This window comes from Pieris rapae, chromosome 12 (assembly GCF_905147795.1).
Source record: "Pieris rapae chromosome 12, ilPieRapa1.1, whole genome shotgun sequence".
In the NCBI taxonomy this organism is placed as follows: Eukaryota; Metazoa; Arthropoda; class Insecta; order Lepidoptera; family Pieridae; genus Pieris; species Pieris rapae.
The window spans coordinates 1,894,882-1,903,712 of NC_059520.1; the positions used below are offsets into that span (position 1 = coordinate 1,894,882).

The 8,831-nt window shown below is 32.6% G+C and overlaps 1 protein-coding gene across 1 annotated transcript in view; it reads right to left on the reverse strand.

Annotated features, from left to right (window-relative positions):
- Nucleotides 1-8,532, reverse strand: part of LOC110998411 — a 58,894-nt gene extending 50,362 nt beyond the window's left edge. Inside the window, exon 1 of the mRNA XM_022267064.2 lies at nucleotides 8,348-8,532. The gene's annotated coding sequence lies outside the window, so the exon portion shown is untranslated. The remainder of the gene's footprint in view (nucleotides 1-8,347) is intronic.
- Between the last annotated feature and the right edge of the window lie 299 nt (nucleotides 8,533-8,831).

Sequence of the window (8,831 nt, forward strand, 5' to 3'; positions counted from 1 at the left end):
GATTTAAATATGTTTTTGTGTCTGTTTTTTTAGTTTATTAAGAATCAAGATTTGTAGTGTTATTTTTTCATTCTTAAGGTTGAGGTGGTGAATGTTTGTACACTCTTTCACGTGAACATCTTAAAGAAGAACATTTTTGATCGAAAGTTTTGCCCTTAAAACCTAATTAAAATAGCGATAAAAAGAAGGGTAAATGTGCGTGTAATATTGAGGGACCTTAAAAAATCTAATCAAAGTCTTAGATAAATACTAGATTTCATGATAAAAGAAAACAGTACCAAAAATGCTTGTTAGTTTAATCCACATAAATTTATCGCCAAAATCGCTACAATATTTAATTACCCAACTCTGAATCCTCAGACAACAAAAAACCATAATAAAATAATGAAATGAAAGAAACGCAAAAAAGTGCATGCAAGGATTACGAGAATACCTTGAAAAGGCTAATTAAAGTCTGAAATAAATTCTAGGATTCATTACAAAAGAATACAAAACCAAAAAAGCTTATTATTGATACAAATCGATCACCAAAACCGCTACAATACTTAATAAACAGAATCTGAATCTTCAGGCAAACATAAACACAATGAAATAATGAAAGAAAGAAACACAGAAATGTTCCAACCAACCCAAACAAATCGATCACCAAACGCGGTACAAGATAACATTAACAGAATCTAATTCCTAATACAAGATGCAAATTATTTCATGTTTATGTATTGTTCCTTTGGGTTATGCAAGACAAAAGCGTGAATCCAGATGTCGCCAGATCGCATCTGACCAATCCGGTGTCGCTTTGTTCTGTTTGCATTTTATGGAGACCCGGCCTTCTCAGCTCTTATCATATTGACACAGTTAGGTTTAATCCTTCAATTGAACCCTCAATACTCAGTCTATATTGGGGATAAAAATAATTTTCATACATATTATGCAACGATATATTTTATTTTCACTTGCGTCTATATGAAAACCATCATATTATGCACAATTTTTAATTTATATGAATCTTCTATTATCCGATTCAATTTTTAATGAAGATTGTTCGTATGGAACAGGATATAATGGTTGCAGCTGCTTACTAACATTGTGTAAAAAAACTTAGTTATTCAAAAGACTGGCGTAGAGTTTTTTGCCATTTCTTCTCTTCTGAACTACGTACTTGGGAACTGGCAGTAAATGCTAAATTAGGAGTAATTAGGATGTATTTCTTTTTGAAGTACATAAGTGTATATTGCGTTCCCTAAATGAATAAATGATTTAAACATATTCAGTGTAAGTTACTAAGGAATAACACCATGTATGTTATATATCGAATAAATGAACAATGTAGTGTTGTGGTGTGGTACGATACTGATAAAAATTCAGCTTCTACATATAGTTATTATAATTATATATTTTTAATAATTTAAATTTATCGTAACATTTCTTTTTTCGCCGAAAATTCGCCGGCTTACAACAAACGAAACAATTAATATCACATAATAATTTATTAGTAAGTTTATAATGATGTAAAAACTGCCGCATTAAAAATCACACTTCATTAACTTTGTAGACGCGTGCACTAAAGGGCAATGAGTAAAAATTTTAATACAATCCTACTTGCTTGCTTCAACCTTTATCTTGTATGTACGTAGCACTATTTATGAAGTAGTTACGAATATAAACACTGTTTTAATTAATTTCTAACAATGAAATCTCCTTGTTCATTCTCTTGTCTCCCTCTTTATCATCGTGTCCACTGATATTCCGCACGATAAACGTGTTTGTATGAAGACACGAAAATAAGGTTTCTCGTATGGAAATAACTCAGATGTAGCCACCAAGCAGTCGTAGCTCAGTGCAACGAAATTAGCTTACCGTTAGTGTTTTGAGCTTTGAAAGCTTGTACGTGATTTTCTGGTAAATGCACAGATTAAAATCTAACAAATGTTCTCTAATACTAACATAATTTAGTAAAACATTTAGAAGCGAGACTTATCGCTGTCTGATTTGTATTCATGTAGTCATTTATTTTTACAAAATTTTCGTAAAAAATTATCATTAAAATTATTGGGCTTGAAACTTTTCGAAATACGCATGGCATATGGTAACTGATACCAGTGGTAGTGTTCATGGACACTCTCAATGCTAGAGGGTTCGCGAGTGCGTCTCCGGCATTTTAAGATTTGGTGAACTACCCTACACAAATGTGTTTTAGTCCTTTAAGACAGGAGTCCACAAATTGGTTCGAAGAATGTTCATTCCTCATTACAAAGATATGGTATGAAAATGCATACTTTTTATATAATTTTTAATGAACCCGTTGAATCGGTGAAGATCTGACGTCTTGGTCAGATTTTAATCAATATTAATTTAATAGTGTTATGATGTAATAGTAAAAAAATCTTTTGTTGTTTTGGAGTTTAATTACAAATTATTTTTAGGCTTCAACTCGTTTCCGACACTTTTTTATAAAACTATTATGACTTTGTGACGAGCAGTCTTGGCTTAGTGGCTCCAGCAGTGCGACTCTCATACCTTAGGTAGTAGGTTCGATCCCCGGCTGTGCACCACTGGACTTTCCTTCTATGTGCGCATTTAACATTTTCTAGAACGCTGAATGAAAACATCGTGAGGAAACCGACATGCCTTAGACCCAAAAAGTCGACGAAGTGTGTCAGGGTGATCACCTACTTGCCTATTAGATTTAAAAATGATGTTGTAGTGCCACTGATTTATTTTTATAAAGACTTTGCGAACTTACACGAAGTATAAGCATAACATATTCAATAGCAATTAAGACTTACACGAAAAATTCACTAAAATATCTTCATTTTGTGGCGTAGGAAAAATATGGTTTCATTATAATGATTAACTCTTTACAGAATATCCGTTTAGCCTACATTTTGGCGAATTAAATTGAAATTATGTATACGCTGATATTGCTCTTTTAATAACATTGAAAGGTACCCTTTGTATTAAATTATTTAATGGTCTAGAATTGCTGTCTCATTATTTTCACGCCGTTTTAAGCAAATTGCTTAAACTTGAGTCGTAAGCGCCGTTAAATCAATCTCTTTTATTAAACAGATCTTTTCACACAACCAATTTGTATGGTAATTTATTGGAATAAATTTAGCGCTGTAGTGAACATGAAAGCGAACATAGATTAAATCAAGTTTTTTTAGACATGCGATATTTTTACAGAAACCATGCGAGGATGATATTTTGTTTTGGGGATGAAACTATGGAAGCGTAAAATAAGCTTAAGAAAGAAGATAAACAATATCCAAAGAATTCTATAAATAATTATAAAGTATGATAAAAAATAAATCAGTGACCCTGCCCGAACGTTTTTAGATCTTTCTGTATCAGTTTCTGAGGTGATCAGCCTCCTGTGCCTGACACGTGCCGTCGACGTTTTGGATCTAACGCTCAGAAAAGGCTAGACGAAATGCTCACATAGAAAGAAAGTCCATTGTTGCTCACAGCCGGGGATCGAACCTTCAACCTCAGGGATCAGAGTCGCTCAATTTTAATTAACATATCAGATTTTTCCTTACACCGTTAAACTTTAATTATATAAGTTGGTATTAAAATTGTATCCAATGAAACTGTATCCACTGCAAGCCCCTTGCCTCTGACAAAATTGGTGAAGGAAAACATCTTGAAGAAATTGGGTTTGCCTTAGACCCATATGGCGACGGGGTGTTAGGCACAGGAGTTGGATCATCTACTTGCAAAACGATAGACAGATGATCATGAAACAGACACTGAAATCTAAGGCCGAGACCTAAATAGGTAACGCTATTTATTAATAAACGGAAGTTTGGTTCAAGTCTGAGGACATTTTGTTTCTCGTGTTCGTGCGGCATATCATCTCATTAGAAAATATGGGACACCGTGCGAAGCGCTCAGCGAAATGTGTTCCATTGCTCTTTGTGTAGACATCTTTTGTTCTGTGATCTATCTGAGCAAGAAATATTTACATTCGCAATACTTATAGCCCTTAACAACGACTTATGTCAACACAGCGCTGAGAAAAATGAGCTTCGTGATTTTTATTATTTTCTTATATCGCGTGCGTAGTGAAACTATTGTAGGTTCACACGATTGCTATGAAATATTTCTTTAATTCAGAAATGAATAAGTTTTCGAAGATTTCTGGGTTGACATTGTATATCATCGCATGCAGTGTTTAATTAAGGTTTTTTCAAACCTCACTCGGGTTTTGAAGGAAATAAAAGAAGTTTGTCTGGTATTTTAATTAAAATAACGTCCTAGAATGGTGTTGTTTTTAGAAAATTACTCACAAAAATGTACTCATTTTTCTAAAAATTTTTAAAACATTCTATTCAGTTTTCTTTGATTAAACTTAGAGTCATTCGTTACCCATAAATTGTCAAGCTATTGGGTTGATATTTAACTGTTTAGTTCTATGACATATTTATAAATAAAATGAGGAATTCAATCTCGTAACCATTGTTTAAATAAATAATCATAATTACAAGTAATTATAATTTAAAGTGCTGACTGTTAAGACAGTATCTGGATAGACAGAAATGCATAGTTGACGAAGAATGATAAGATAGGGTGCTCATTAGTAGAAGACAATTACAAAAGACTTCTTCAAACATTTTGAATATTGTACGGAATTCTCAAGTTCTCAAACATGCGGTACTTTGTGAAACTAATTGTTTATAATGTTACTAGTATGTCTAGTAGATATTATAAACTCAAAATCAAAATATCTATATTCATATAGGTAACACAATGTACACTTATAAACGTCAAAAAAAGACATGAAATGCTTCTAATTTAACATTTACTGCCAGTTCTCAATTTAAAGGCGTATAATGGAAGAGAAGAACTGGAAATATACTGTCCGCCACTCTTTTTAATCGCCAAGTTTTTTTTGCTTTACACAACGTTTGCATGGAGCTGCGAAATAACTAACGTCACCGCATACACGAATTCAAAACGACCAGTCACCACAAGTAGCACCCGTTCACGAGTATGACGCATGGTCATGTCTTGTCTATTTTTGTGTCCCAGGCATACCGGTTTCGTCACGATTACCATGTTCAAGCAAATCCTTACGCACAGACATATACAATGGCATCCAAATAAACTTAGGTTTGAATCCTAACCACTGGGAAACTGGCAACATCCGAAAATTCTTCAAGTACTCTGCTCTTGTGTAAACGTAACTGTCACGTATTGAATAAAGCAAAATTAATTGCGCTCAATGATCGTTGTGCTTTCAATGTGACTGAGACTATATGAGTGACGAAACTCTCTGATACTCGAATCAATAAACGTAGCGCTCGAGTCTTTATTTATTTATTTTTTATGGCAAATTAAACTTTAATATACCCAACTTCCAGGGTTGGTCTGGTAGTTTCAACGAACGACCTCGAACGTTTATCCCTCGGTTCATAACTTCGATCCCAGTCTATGCATGTGCAGCATTGCTAGGCCTATTAATTTAAACATGATTAACAATGAATTCACCGAGTGACTCTCATACCTGAGGTCGGAGCTTCGATCCCCGGCTGTGTACTAATGGACTTCCACTTTAAAAACCGCTCTTACGGTGAAGGAAAACATCGTGAGGAAACGGGCATGCTTTACGACCGAAAATGTGTCAGCTACAGAAGGTTGAAGGTTGAGTTGAGATATGAACCCAACTTTGATCATGCTTTGTATATAAGGTTTTCAAACTACATAACAAGAGACATGGTAATGGTGCAATTTTCAGAATTTTTTTTTTAAAATTACACCATTTGCCCCCGGTTCTATAAAAAAAATAGAAATTATTTAACTTGATACAACTGCCGATATGGTGATGTTACATCAATTCCGCAATAAAAACTATGGATGATGCTTCTTTCTTGGAAACAATTTTTTGATGTTGAACATACCAATTGGCCTTCACCTAGATAACAACACCAAGTGTCTTCTGCCGCATTTAGCCAAACCAAAATTTTTTGTGATTAAAGTTTAAAAGACGTAGTTATTTCTTAGTAATAGTTAAAATTCTTAGAACCAAACTTTTGAATTAAACAAGCTTATTTTAATGTCTGATAAGTAAGTTATTAAAATTATACTGCCCTGAAGTTTTATCAGGAGTCTGAATAAAAAATTCAACAACTAATTCAGGTGAGCAAAAATTATTATAGTTCTCCGCTTTCATTACGGTAATGGCCAGAAGAGTTTTTCATAGTGACTTTTTATGTAAGCTTATAATCTATTTTTATTAAACTATATCGGGAATATTATGTGATTAGATGCCTCTCCTATAATATTGGTGCTCTTGTAGCGGAGAAGAATAAATAGCATCATGGTATCGTGACTTAAAAAAAGAAGAGGAGCTGAGATTTTAGGTTTATTATTAACTCAAACTCAAAATTCCATCAAAGAAGATGATAAATTGATTTTCAATTTACATTTACTGCCAGTTTTCAAGTCAAGGGCGTAAAGCGGACAGTAAGAACTGGCAAGAAACTCCGTCCGACTCTTTTAAACCGCCAAGTTTTAAGTTAAATTATTTGAACTGGAGTAAATAAATCCCAATGGTTAGTATCATTTAAATAATGATTTTAATCAATAAAGATTTAAAAAAGCTTTATTGATTAATTAACATTTAACGAGAGTTATAAAATCATGCAGTGATAATTATCTAATTTCGCTTTCGCTTGTAAAAACGAATATAATTTCCATATAAAGGAGTGGTCTATCTACTGGAACCTGATGGGTCGTCGCACGGTTTAATTCTAGTTCGATATAATTCGCTTCCATAATCTGCAGTAAGCTACGAAGCAGATATTTCGCTTAGTAAAAATGTTTTCGCGATTTAAATAGAGTACCTTTAAATTGAATTTGATGGATGGACTTTCATATGAGGTCTTCCGTCTCATATTAAGACTATCTAATGCAGGCAATAATTTGCAACTTTTTACTATACCCAGCGTAGTCAACGTGTGCAACCGTTAATAACATAATTTACAATTTGTATAATATAAAATATATTTCAAGCCTAAAAATCCTAAAAAAGTACTTAGATCGTTTTAGGTATATGGAGGAAGTGTTTTCTTCTTTTAAGATATCCTTCATTATGAAACTAAAATCTTATTGCGATTTAGATATAGACCCGATAACTTGAAAATAATAGTTTAGAAGATTTTTTATGTAATAGGAAGCAAATGGGGCTCATCTGATGCTAAGTGATACCGCCCATGGACACATAACTAGAAGCTCGCAAATGCGTTGCTGGCCTTTTAAGAATTGGATTACTCTTTCACAAGATGTTGTTTTAAATATGTATGGGTGTTACCTAAAAAGTAGATACAGTAGTAGCCGATAGAATTACTATAATCTATTGGATTAAAATCCATAATTATTGATAAACACTTATACGTAGATCAATTTAACTTTCACACTATAAATAATTAAGCTTTAAACGATGGTTGTTAAACCAATTTTGCTGATAAGCTGAAATTGTTATCCGCAGTACATTATAGTAATAATTAATTTGTAACATAAACACAATTGGGAAATTATCGGCACATTGTTTTCAGTTAAGTTTCATAAATCTATTTTGACTGATTAAATTCTGGTTTAAAACATATTTTGTTCTTATTTGTTTCATTAATTTTATATTATCGGCAACATGATTTTTAACATTAGATTATTTTCAAGTTAGTAAAGTGGCTTTGTATGAACTTCTTGATATTTAATTATTACTCATAGATATTTTAAAGTAAAAAAGTTTAAAATATATTTATATCGAACATAACCTCTTATACAAATTCCACTTATAAATTATTAAATATTAAATTTCATTTAAAATTTATACTACTCCTTTTACGTGACAGACTAACAGAAATTATCTGTTATTATCTTAAATTTTCATATAATTTCCTATACATAATATTTATATTAAGCACACGAAATACATTCAGCGAAAAAAGCAAACATAACTTTATAAAACTTGAACCACTCCATTCCCATGTTACTTCTGATACTCGAAACTAAAGCTAAAAAAAAGCTTTTCAATTAACTTCGTCCATTTAGACGCAATAAGCATGTGTTGTTAGACATCACCAAGTAAGTAAGTGTTTTAATATTAATAATTTATTTGACATTAATCTTAAAAAATGACCTTGGACGTGTCTCTCCAAAAATAAAGCAACATTTTTATTTTCGCACAAATTACTATTTTGCTATCTTTTGTTGCATAATGAAACAGTGAAAATCTTTCACGAGTCGGGTGGCGAAAGTGACACGTCACAATAAATGAATGTTAGGCCGCATTCTCTTCTACGCTGATTAAACTTTTTCGCACTAAAAATAAAAATATACTCACTCGAATACAACACAAACAAAAACACCAAACACCAAAAGTTCATTAATGTCAATAAAAGTTTAAGTTTTGAATTGGTATTCCAAAGTTGACTAGCGCTTAATTAAATTCCCGCTTATTTATGTCATAGGCTTTTGACAGGCGATTGACAGAAACAGAGACGCGACCGATCCGTTCGGTTCACTCAGACTCTGACACAGAACTGAATTTCGCCCGTCGCGCACCGCGGTCACCCCCAACCACAGTTTACAAACATGACACTTATACAGAAATTAGTGAAGCATTGAACTTTAATGTTTAATTTTTTAATTATAAGCCCACATCTAAACCGTAGCATAGCTACCACACAGCTATAGAATACTTTTAATATCCTACTAATAAGTATTTGTACTTTTAATGTTAAATAAATTTATAGTTTTATTATTTGCCGTACTGACAGCAAATTTGATGCCAGGCTCAGCTATTACCAGTAGTATCAAAGTATAAA